This window comes from Haliotis cracherodii, unplaced genomic scaffold (genome assembly GCF_022045235.1).
Source record: "Haliotis cracherodii isolate W230 unplaced genomic scaffold, xgHalCrac1.p SCAF_14, whole genome shotgun sequence".
NCBI lineage: Eukaryota > Metazoa > Mollusca > Gastropoda > Lepetellida > Haliotidae > Haliotis > Haliotis cracherodii.
Genome location: NW_027266269.1, coordinates 38,379,218 through 38,390,837, shown reverse-complemented (window position 1 = coordinate 38,390,837; position 11,620 = coordinate 38,379,218). Strand labels below are relative to the sequence as shown.

General features: G+C 38.2%; 1 pseudogene; it reads right to left on the bottom strand.

Moving 5' to 3' along the window:
• Positions 1-2,496: 2,496 nt before the first annotated feature.
• On the bottom strand, positions 2,497-4,865 carry LOC139460820 (myb/SANT-like DNA-binding domain-containing protein 4; annotated as a pseudogene).
• Between the last annotated feature and the right edge of the window lie 6,755 nt (positions 4,866-11,620).

Sequence of the window (11,620 nt, the reverse complement as noted above, 5' to 3'; positions counted from 1 at the left end):
CACACACACGGGGACTTGAGAAAATAACTTTAATATCGATTTATGAATGCATGGCTGATGGAAGAATTATAAATATGTATATTTAATCAAAAGGTTTACAAATGTGGTTTCAAAGTGGCCTGGTTCAACTCATGATTCGTTCATGCTACAAAACAGCAAGATTGGGCAGTATATGGAGACTGCTGGGAATGACGGATGGCTGCTAGGCGATTCAGGGTAACAGCAAATCATTTGTGTAAACATAAGTTGTATTGTAACCACTACAGAGATATGAAAACACATAAACAAGAAGTTGATATTTTGTAACTTGGCACACAGAAGACCATACTGTAATCATAATGTGATTTTCAGATTCCAATGTTTATTTCATATTAGTCACTTTAAAATATATTGATCATAAATTGAAAGCAGCGCCCATAAAATCTAGCTTTGAGTGAAAGTGATTTCCCCTTGTGCTTAAACCCAAATTTCACAATGTAAACTGACACCAATAAAATCGTCACGAAATGAAATAACATTTGAAGTGAAATATATAAGCTGGTATTTTAAGTTGTCTTTCAATATTTATGTAACAGGGATTTATTTAGCTAAGTTATGTCGTGTACATAAATGTATAATTAATCATTTTAATCTTATTTCACGTTTTAGGTATCCGGCAGACGACGATTGGTTTATATATATACAAGTTGAAATTAGTTGTCAGTCCGTCTGTCTCTTGCTTTTATGTTTACTGCACAATTCTGTGTCACAGGGCTGGTCACATTTTGGTTATAAGGGTATTTGGGTTGGTCTATTTTCATGTCATTGTCTTTGGTGTTTTAACAATAGCCCAGGCCAAGCTTCTCACTTGATTGGTCCTGTTTTCAAATATACATGTCATCCGCCATGTTACTAACCAGTCACACTATCACTGAATGAGGATTGTACACCTGCTTGATTTTTTGCACAACTCAAAGGTTAGTTAGTATACATTTTAGTTGTTATATAAATTGTAAATTAAAGTCTAATATAAATCATATATAAAATAGGTATAAATATGTTCATGATCAACCTAGTGTAAGTATATACACAATCTACCATTTAACCTGTATGAATGTGCGTATGGTTTGTTTTCTATGTTTAATCTGGTCAATATGCTGGCTAGAAATTATTGTTTTGTAACTGTTTACTGTATGGTGTAATATTGATATATCATGAATCCTGTATTGTTGATAAAATTGTAGACTTTCATTGTGGTGGTCACTATTATGTATATATGTTTCACTTAGTATAATGGTAGCCCTTGATCAATGTATTATCCGTTATATAGGTTTACTATACGAGTTTGCTCTCGGGCTACTTGGTGCGTGGACACACTCCCGTGTCACCCACAGGGTAGGTTTCTTTGTACATACTCTATGGTCTGTTTCATTATTAGGCCATGTTATATTTTATAGTCTTCATGTCAATAGATACTTTGTTCATCACATGTAAACATGTAATCATATAAAGTCATTTGTGTAATGTATTACTGTGTAATACCTGTATATGATGATATATATGCGCATTTATGTACTTAGTTCATAATGATGATAGGTTGACCACGTGTGATTTTAAATCACGTATATTGTTTATTTTTATTATTATTACAGAGTGCCTTCTTCCACTACGCTGGAATAAACCGATTGTACCTCACAACCCGTAGCCTGTGGTTTATGTAATAACCCCCTAACACCACTATATCATGGCTGCAACATTTAATGGTATGGTCAGTATGTTTAACAGAATTACAATTTTTCCATCAGATATGCATGTCGCCCATGGCTGCTTACGCCAATAGTTAACCCTACAACACCGTCTGAGGAATGTTACAACACTGCACACTGCAGAACACGCAACACTGTGGAGAGGGCTTTTGGACTCCTTAAATCCAGGTTCAGGCATGTATATGTCCATCCCTTATTCTACTCAAGCATATATATCATTTTTTCAATATTTGAGACATTAGTATGGCATACATCTGTGCTAATGACAGATTAAGATGTTATGCTTTAAGATAATACTCATACTTTAAAGTAAATCAGAGATATGGTCTTTATAGAATATTTCAAGTTTTACACATAATAATGCGACTAGTCTATCTTATCTGCATTCTGAACAAAGGGTAATGTTTGTGTTTATATACATTATTAGGTGCCTACATAAATCAGGTGGCTGACTGCCGTTCACCCCACCAAAATGCCATCAAGTTGTGTATGCAACCTGTCAGCTGCATAACTTCTGCATCAGCCTAAGATTGCCAGCTCCTCCTACACAAGAAGACCTGATCCAAGAAGATGGGATAGCTTACCTGGGACCTCTCAATGACGGCCTCAAAGTCCGACAAGCTGTCGTCAATAACTGTTTCTCTAAATGATTGTATGATTAAGATAAACGACTTTTTGTAACCGATGATAAATGACAACAGAAGCTACATTATCAGTATGAATTTTTATATTTGGGAAAATTAATCAAAGCTTAAAGGAACTGAATAACTGGTGATACATTCAGTTGGCCAGAGTGGCCAGCTTCCAGAGAAATGATGTAGGCCAATTTCTGTTCTTCCACATGTAATCTCTTTTTTTCCACCTCAAGAAGCTCTTTCAGCACATTCAGTTTCTCCCTCTCTATGTTCAGAATGTTATCTTTGTCTGAAAGAAATTTTCATTTTACATAACACAAGTCTCACAGCAACAGTTATGTCTCGTCCATCTGTATACAAACTTTATCAAAACAAAAATCAGGGTTTCTTGAGTAATTTATTTTTTTTCTCTTTCTATCATTTCAAATTTGATGTATTGCTGTACATACCACTGAGAGTCTTTGTGGCCTTAACATGTGAAACTGCATCAACTGTATTAAAGAAAGAAATCATTTAACTGAGACATGTGAATGTTGTATTTAAAACATATCCACAGGAATATTAAGTAAACACCTCTCTCCCTATAATACATAATACATAATACATAAACATATACAGAGATTGGAGATACAATCAAAATCCATGAACTGTATTTCTAAGACCTGTGATGTTGCATACATGATTTCATCTTATCTTGTGGTAGGTATACCTGCAATAAACTATCACAGTTGCAAATCTCTCCCCATCCAGAACCCTTAAAAGTTGTATTAAATTTATTGTGCAGTATTTCCATTTTGTACATGGTAATACCTTAAGGAACATCATCTGCTGACATCACACTCTCTGAGTACATGTATGTAGGTGGCACAAAGGCCCCATCACAAGGCAAATCCTGCAGGGCTTGAAGAGTCTCTGGGAAAACTGGAGTTGCTGGGGTAGTGTCTGTAAGTAATAAGATACATGTAGTTCCAATTTACCAATTTCTCTGCAATGAAAAAAGGCAAAATCCACAAAAAGTATGGTTATTAATGGAACTATTAATCCAATTTGAAAATCAACTTTAAGTTTATACTTCATCTTTTATCTTACATGATCACAATTACCTTTACTGTATGAGATAATCTATAATATGTCTGACATATGGTCATTAACATAAACTATGAGACCGGTTAAGTAAACAACTGCACATACATCCATTCACACAACCAATTAAGCAACTTACTTTCATATTCTTCACTTTCAAGGCCACCCTCACAGCCTTGAATCGAGCAGGGAGGTATGAATGATACAACCTGAAATCAATATTTCTTTCAAAGCATGTTACAATGTTAATGTTCTCTGTAATAAGGAATGAAGTACTTTACCTTATAACTTATTGGTCAAAAGATGACCTGTTTGTTATAATCACTAACTGCTCCTTTAAGAGCTTCTCATATCAATTGTAAAATTACAATTCAACAGCAACTATATCAATTTGTACTTGTTGAGTACTCAATATGCCCACATATAAAAAAACCCAGCCAATCATATAGCATTTAAGAAATTCAAGATTGAAAAAGAAACTGTAGGCTCACCCGCTGTTCCATTTCAGTGAGGCTGGATGGTGGAGGCCCCCCACCAGTTCTCGTTGCCTCCCTCCTTCTTTCAGCTTCTTTTTTCCTTGTTTGACTCCTGATGGAACAAAATGTATAAATGAACAAACACACCTCGTATTATCTAAACAATAGTACTAGTATAAACAATTTTAATTTATATTTGATAACAGCTAAATATGAATGTTTCACTGAACATGTATGTCAGGACAAGCACATGTTTTATACCATGCAATGAGTATTTGTTTACATAAAATAATATTATGTTCTAAATTGTTCTGTGTGTATACACATACTTGTAGTCCATCCACTTCTTTTTAACATCTTTGGTCAGTCTCTTGACACCACTGTTTGCACTGATGCTGAAACAAGATCAGTGAACTTTAATAAATTGTCAAGAAAAAAAGTAATAGAGTGAAGGTTTAGAACTCCAAAATCACAGCAACATAATGTATCGAGAGAATGTGTCGTCTAAAATACGGATAGAGTGGTGTCCCTTCATAAGTGACAAAATGCCTGCTCGTGACCCTGCAGCGCTAGTTCCAGCTTATGTATATCCTTTGCATCAAGTTATTACCAAAGACAGGTTGATGAAGTAACACCCTGCTGGCAGGTTGACATATTTGTACTCCAGTTTATACCAGACATATCACCCCCACCCCCTTCCACACACACACACACACACACACACACACACAATTTCATTAAATCACTCACCTCTGTGAAATGTCCTCCCATGCTTTCTTCTTCATGCTGTTCGTCAAATTGTTGCTAAACGACGAAAACAACATGTTTGTCTTCGACTGAACACACTCTATTAGAAGGGCTAACTCACTGTTAGTCCAGTTCTTACCCCTTGGGCGTTTCATTGTCAATGGTTGACTAGAATCCATAATCGGTTGATAATACGACTGGCGTCGTCTGCTAATACAGTGAAGGTATTCCCCTGTAAATTAATGACGTCATTGGGGAATCGCCCTATATTCTTACCTCCATCACAGGAGAGCGACAATCTTAATTTACGACAATGATCGTAAGACGATGAATTTACGAACGGATTAAGAACGATTTGTGGATCGGTCGTAAATATTAGTAAAATTATCTTAATTTCAATCGTAAACTCTTACGATATGTGTAAGTTACGAAGGCTTTGTGGATCGCAAAGTTAGAATCTTTGATAAATCAATGCGTTTATCATCTACAAATTACGACAGATTTCAGACCATCACTAGAACACTAAGCTATGCTTACAGAATAATGTTCAAATATACTTACTATCTCGGTTGCTTTCAAAGATGCTATAGTAAATCCAAAATCCCAAACACCGCTGAACACGGTCGACGACATTTTGAAATATTCAAAACTAAACCTGTCGACAACACAAAAGGCATTTTCGTATAGTTTCTGCTTCATGTGATTTTTTTATTGTTCTGTGTTCGTATAATCATTATTATTCAAAAATGAAAATAAAACAACGTTATTTAGGATTCATAAAGATACGAGACTAACTCGTTCATTCGTCTGTATGCAAATTTCGTCGACGTGCCATCGCCCGGGAGGAGTATTTTCAGTGAACTGATTTACGTGAGCCGCGGGGAATACCTTTCTGTGCCAAATAAGTAAAAATATGATATGCATAAGGGCATGTTCTTTGCAGATTACCTAGTATGATTGTCTTACTAAAAAATGAATAATGGCCGAAAAGAATAATAATTTATTGCAATGAAAAAAAAACAACACCGCGTATAACTTTTATTTAGAAATGCCGTTTCGTTCTCTTCTTTCTAAAAGTAGATCAACGTAATTTAAAATTTCATAGTTAAAGTTACACATTACAATTTATATGAGCATGTAGGTAATAAACCACAGATTTTAGGTATAAGATTTCATTCCTTACTTATAAATATTTTTTTCATTAATATGCATTTTCCGACATGATATGCAAACGATAACGTTATATTTCACTAATTTACTGACAAAATGGCGTCACACATATTTGAACAAATTCGTAATGGACGATTTCGCGGACGATTTTCAACGGAGATGTTTCAGTTTCAACACGGTAATCGGGAAACAAACAGGCTTTCGCATGATGTTTTCGGTTTTTACATTAGTGGAGATTTACAACCTGACGAGACGCACAAAGCATCCAGTGCGCAATGTCAACAAAACAGCCGCCATGGACATTTTGTAAAAAATCGCATATTCAATACGTTTGCCGAGCTATAAGCTACTAGTAATCACGTTAATGCTTTACAATATTTACATAGACAGTTAGGGAAATGTTTGTACTGTTATAGTGTGAAATTTGAAAATTGTGGGTTTTATCGTTTTTAAGTTACGTCGTTTTTAGACGAAGGTATGCAGTTTCCAGAACGTCACTCGCAAATAATTTCATACTTTGTAGTTTACACTGTTTCTTTCATTGGGAAACGTTTGTGACCGAGAGCCGGCAAAATAACATTGTTGTAAATTAATGTTCTTCGGCGAAACCAGATGACTTCAAATTTAAGCAAACATTGTTACAATATTATTCGGCGAGACCAGTGAACTACAACGTATTAAGTTATAAGAATTGAACGTCTGTTTGGATGGGTTCATTGAAGTGTAAACGATTTCGCAGGCTCGGAGGTTCACACAGCTTAACCAGCGCTTTTAAATCGTTCACACTTCAATGAACCCATCCAAACTGACGTTCAATTCTTAAATATACTCGGCTATAGTACACAGGCTATTTTTAGGTGGCAGCCTAAGGTGTTATTAATCTGACGTGAGTTATTCTGCTGCCTATATACAAGCCGAACGTGTACGCCCAACACAACTTCACGTTATAGGGCCTCATTATCTTTGTACAGGATAAAACGCGCTACCCCGGCGTTTGGTTGAAAATGTAGAAACGAGGGAAAGGGACAAACCCGTGTGCCACACCCCATCACCTCCCCCATCCCACCCTGAGAGTCAAAGCCGAGGGATGGTGTTGTTACCTGTCTTCCAAACCAACAAATCTGAAGCAACAACTACAAGAATGTTGTGTCCAGTACACGTTGTATGAACCTTAGGAAAAGGACGTACAATATCTCTTGCTGGCGTACAACGACATGTACGAAAAAGATTCATCAGCGCCTCTGCGCCTCCCCGGTACCATGCAGTTTCTGCTGTGAATGAGTGAGTCAGTGAATGAGTTGAGTTTGCACCTCCTGTAATCCATATGGATAATATAACCAAGACCTAACGAGCAAATACGTTAACGACAAGGCTACCCAGTGCTTCCTGCTATGACTGAGTGAGTTAGGTTTAACGCCGCTTTTAACGCTATTCCAGTTTTATCACGGCGTGTCAGCTTAATGTGGGAGGAAAGCCCGAAGTGACGCAGGTCGCAGACGTTTACCACTTCGGTGAAACCCAAGAGCACGGATATGGTGCTGACAAACCTAGAAACATAATCAGGGCGAACCGGGATTCGAACCCACAATCATAGGTTTCTGGTGTGCCCAAGGGAAGCAACTCTGCACAGCGAATCGCGGCGCCTTAGAGGACTGGGCCACCCGTGCCCCCCTCCCTGCTATGAACTTACATGCTCCCAAGTGTGTTATCATAATTAACCTTTTACATTCTAGGAACTACAAGTTTTCGTTTTCGGTACAACCTCTTCATCTGCGATGTGTGGGCTATCCCATGTCGCGGAAACCATTACTTGTTATGTTACCAAATACTTTTGTTACATTTATCGTATTGAAATTACTGAGAGGGTTTTACAACGTCGACATGCGCCTACAGTACGCACAGATGTGTATAATATACGCAGGTAAACACATATGTTCCGTTCCGAGAGACACACAATAATGTTCACTTTACTAAATTCTTCACAGGAAGTTTAAAGGACATCTAATTGTCAAATCTTACAGTATATTTATTTACACAGGTTGCAGGCTACAAAATCACCTGAGCAAAATGCCATAGATTTCATCTAGCGAAAATGGCCATTGTGGGGCAGGCGAAATGGCACCTTATATTTTGGAATTAGGATTAAAACGATTTATGAATTAGTTTGACGCTATATTCACTGGTAACATTGATTCACTTTAGTCACCACACCACAGCTACTTGATTATCTATTGATTCTATTTTTGTAACTATATTTCCTCCAGATTTCAGCACAGGATTCAACATTCAACACTAGACACGCATGTAGATTTGTCCTGTCGGTCTTCGTCCATACAGTACCCGGTCATGCATTGAATATGTTTCAGTTTGACGCTGATTAATTTGAGTAGCTATTTACAATTATTTGTGAACCTGTGAGTTTAATTCCGTTGTTGTAAAGTTAGCTTTGTTTGACCATAGCCATGTCTTAGTTTGAATAATTTCCTTCTTAAGTAATTGGATTGAAGTTTACCAGGACTGTCACTACATATTTGATATTTTGCCTTCAGTGCATCATATTACATCTTCCAACAGGTGCTCGTTTCCATAGAGATGAGACGCAGGTGACTCAAGAATACAGGTTCATGTTAATTAGTTCACTTTTAGCTTGAATGTGTCAGAATACTGCCTCGTGTACTTGGCGAAGACACTGCCTTGAATCAGGCATCGTTACGTTGAGACTATATATTAGAAATTGTCCGCATACTTCAATTGTAATTGTCCATAATTGAAACGTTTATTTACTTTTCAAGTATATCGATGTGTACCACTATAAGTATAACATGTTCCACCTCTTTGACTCATATCAACTATTCCTGTGATTATGATGCGACACAAGGTATAGTACCCTCAGATAAAATAACTTCAATCTGATCATAATAAATTATCTCATAACTGGTAGTCATATAAAAGACTGTCCTACATCAATTTCGATAAAAAAACTCTATCGCTGTTTTTCCAAGATCTACAATGCTGAGGAAACAGATTTTATCCTGAGGTGGATCAGCTGACACACTGAAGGCAGACGGAAGCTTAAGTAAGTCCCGCATTGACAGACGTGAGAGCAACAAGAGGGCATTTGAAACATATTGTGATATTGAACGTGACATCAATGAGGAAGCTGGGGAGGAAACACTTGACTATGTTGAGTTTGATCACATGTAATCTGAGCCAAACATTTTCTCTCCAGAAAGTACAGCAACCCAGACAATCAAATCGGGACATATGAACATAGATGAACAAATGAGCCATTTGATATTCCAGACAGTATCGAAGGGTCTGCTTGCTGTTAACCGTGGATTAGAGGGTACTCACAAAGTTCCACCTGGACCAGGCGCGTCATCGATTTCTAGTTCTTCATCCACACTGTACAGTTGATTGCCAACATGTATACCAAAGGAGCTGGTAACACCCGACGTGTACTGTAAGTTAACCCGGCCATTCCGGGTTGGTATCCTGAAGAGTACCCTGGCTCCGTATCTTAGGGGATTGGGATAAGAAGTCCATTACAAAGCGGAAGACTTTTTTTGGGTAGGCGAATGTGATGACATAACCTCGTCCATGAAACTTGATGCATCCCTCAGCATCTTTACTTTACGTGTGCACCGTGAAGATCCGGGTTGGAATCTTGGTGGTGTTTGTGTTTACAAACATGTTTTAGAATCAGAATCTAAGCTTTCATTGTTATTGATCGCGAGAAAGCCTGCACCCTGTCGCCAGAGTGCTCCTTGACAAGGCAGTCGAAGGTTGTATTCAAACGTCAACCTACAACCAGCAACGCCTTTTTGTCAATGTTGAATGTCGATAGCATGCAAAGTTCAAGTAGGAATGTACACGTTACTCGACTCGTGACCCGTGAAGATCCGGGTAGAATAGGCCTTCAGCAACCCATGCTTGCCGTAAAAGGCGACTATGCTTGTCGTAAGAGGTGACTAAGGGTATTGGGTTGTCAGGCTCGCTGACTTGGTTGAAGCATGTAATCGATCCCAATTGCGTGGATCGATGTTCATGATGTAAATCACTGGATTGTCTGGTCCAGACTATTATTTACAGACCCCCGTCATATAGCTGGAATATTGCTGAGTGCGGCGTAAAACAACAAACCAAAACCAGAAAAAACCCACTCGCCTCGCTCGATTGATTGAAATACACTCGTTGTGATATGAATGGTATCCAACGTGGACTCGTCTTGTCATGTCAGACCGTGTTTTGATACACAAAATTGGTCCTGGTAGCTTTGAAATCCCGCCAGTGTTACAACATACACAAGCTATTGATTGACATGTTGCATATTGAATGCATATGTTACACTGCCTTTAAGCAGGTCACGTCATTTACGTTAATCATTCGCAGTAGCTGTGTTGTCACAATGAACGAGCGATCAATGTTCAGTGTTGTGTTGGCACGCCATCTAGAACATGTATATAGGCAGGTATAGGCACACAAAATGTACCAGGTTTGTTTTTTTGTTTTACGCCGCACTCAGCAATATTGAGGATCGATATTGGGATACGATGACGTATAACCTTATTCCACCTCAACAAAATCATACGAATTTTCATTCTCACAGTTCATTCTACGATTCCGACTATAGGAGTGAGTGAGTGAGTATGGTTTTACGCCGCTTTTAGCAATATTCCAGCAATATCACGGCGGGGGACACCAGAATCCGACTATAGGATAATCTTGTGTTTATGAATCACTATCAGCAAGTTGCTTGTTGGATTATTTACATTCACTTATCACGTTGTGTTAAAATACAACCCCATTTAAAAAAAAATATATAGCTATACCGACGCTTTCTATATATAATTTTGCATTCATGACTCACTCGTATATATATATATATATATATATATATGCGTGAGTGAGTTGGGTTTAACGCCGTTTTAAACAGTATTCCAGTTATATTTACGTCGTGTCAGCTTAATGTGGGAGGAAAGCCCGAAGTGACGCAGGTCTCAGACGTTTACCACTTCGGTGATACCCACGAGCACCGGTATGGTGCTGACAAACCTAGAAACTGCAGAGATATCATTGTCCCGTACTGGTACGTTTGTAAAGTGACTCTATCGATCGCAACCCGACAACACAAGGCGAACTGTTTATTTATAGCGACGTAAGCAGTGTGACTGCCAGCACATACGGGAGTAGATAATAAGTAATAAGTATCCCCCCTCCCCCCTCATTTGATGACGTCACAAGTGCACCTAGTAACCCCACGTGACTGATGACGTCACATAACCTTGACCTGGGGGTGGGGGGTGGGGTGTTGTTTACGTCATTGCCTCATTAATATGCAGAATAACTCATTAATATGCAAATGTATGCATGACGTCATAGGGCAATTAGGTTAATAAAGGGTCAACTGACCAAATGCAATCATGCAATTAATGACTTGACCATTCGTTAACCGTAGAACACGGGATAGTAATGAATGTCCCTATATGGACATGATACTACGACCGGGGTTGGGTTGGGTCTTGACTCACGCGGAATGGAATGTCATTGTGAGACCATTTTGGCGCGAGAACATGTGGTGAACATTTGAACCTTTTGCTTTGAAGACTTTTCTCTGTGTACATTCAGTGGCCGGCTATGTGTGGTAGGATTAAAAAAATTGCCCAGGAACAGGTGCATGTAGAAAGATCTCCCGATATTCAATTACATTCATTAAGGGTCAACTGACCGGATGCAATCATGCAATTAATTACTTGACCATTCG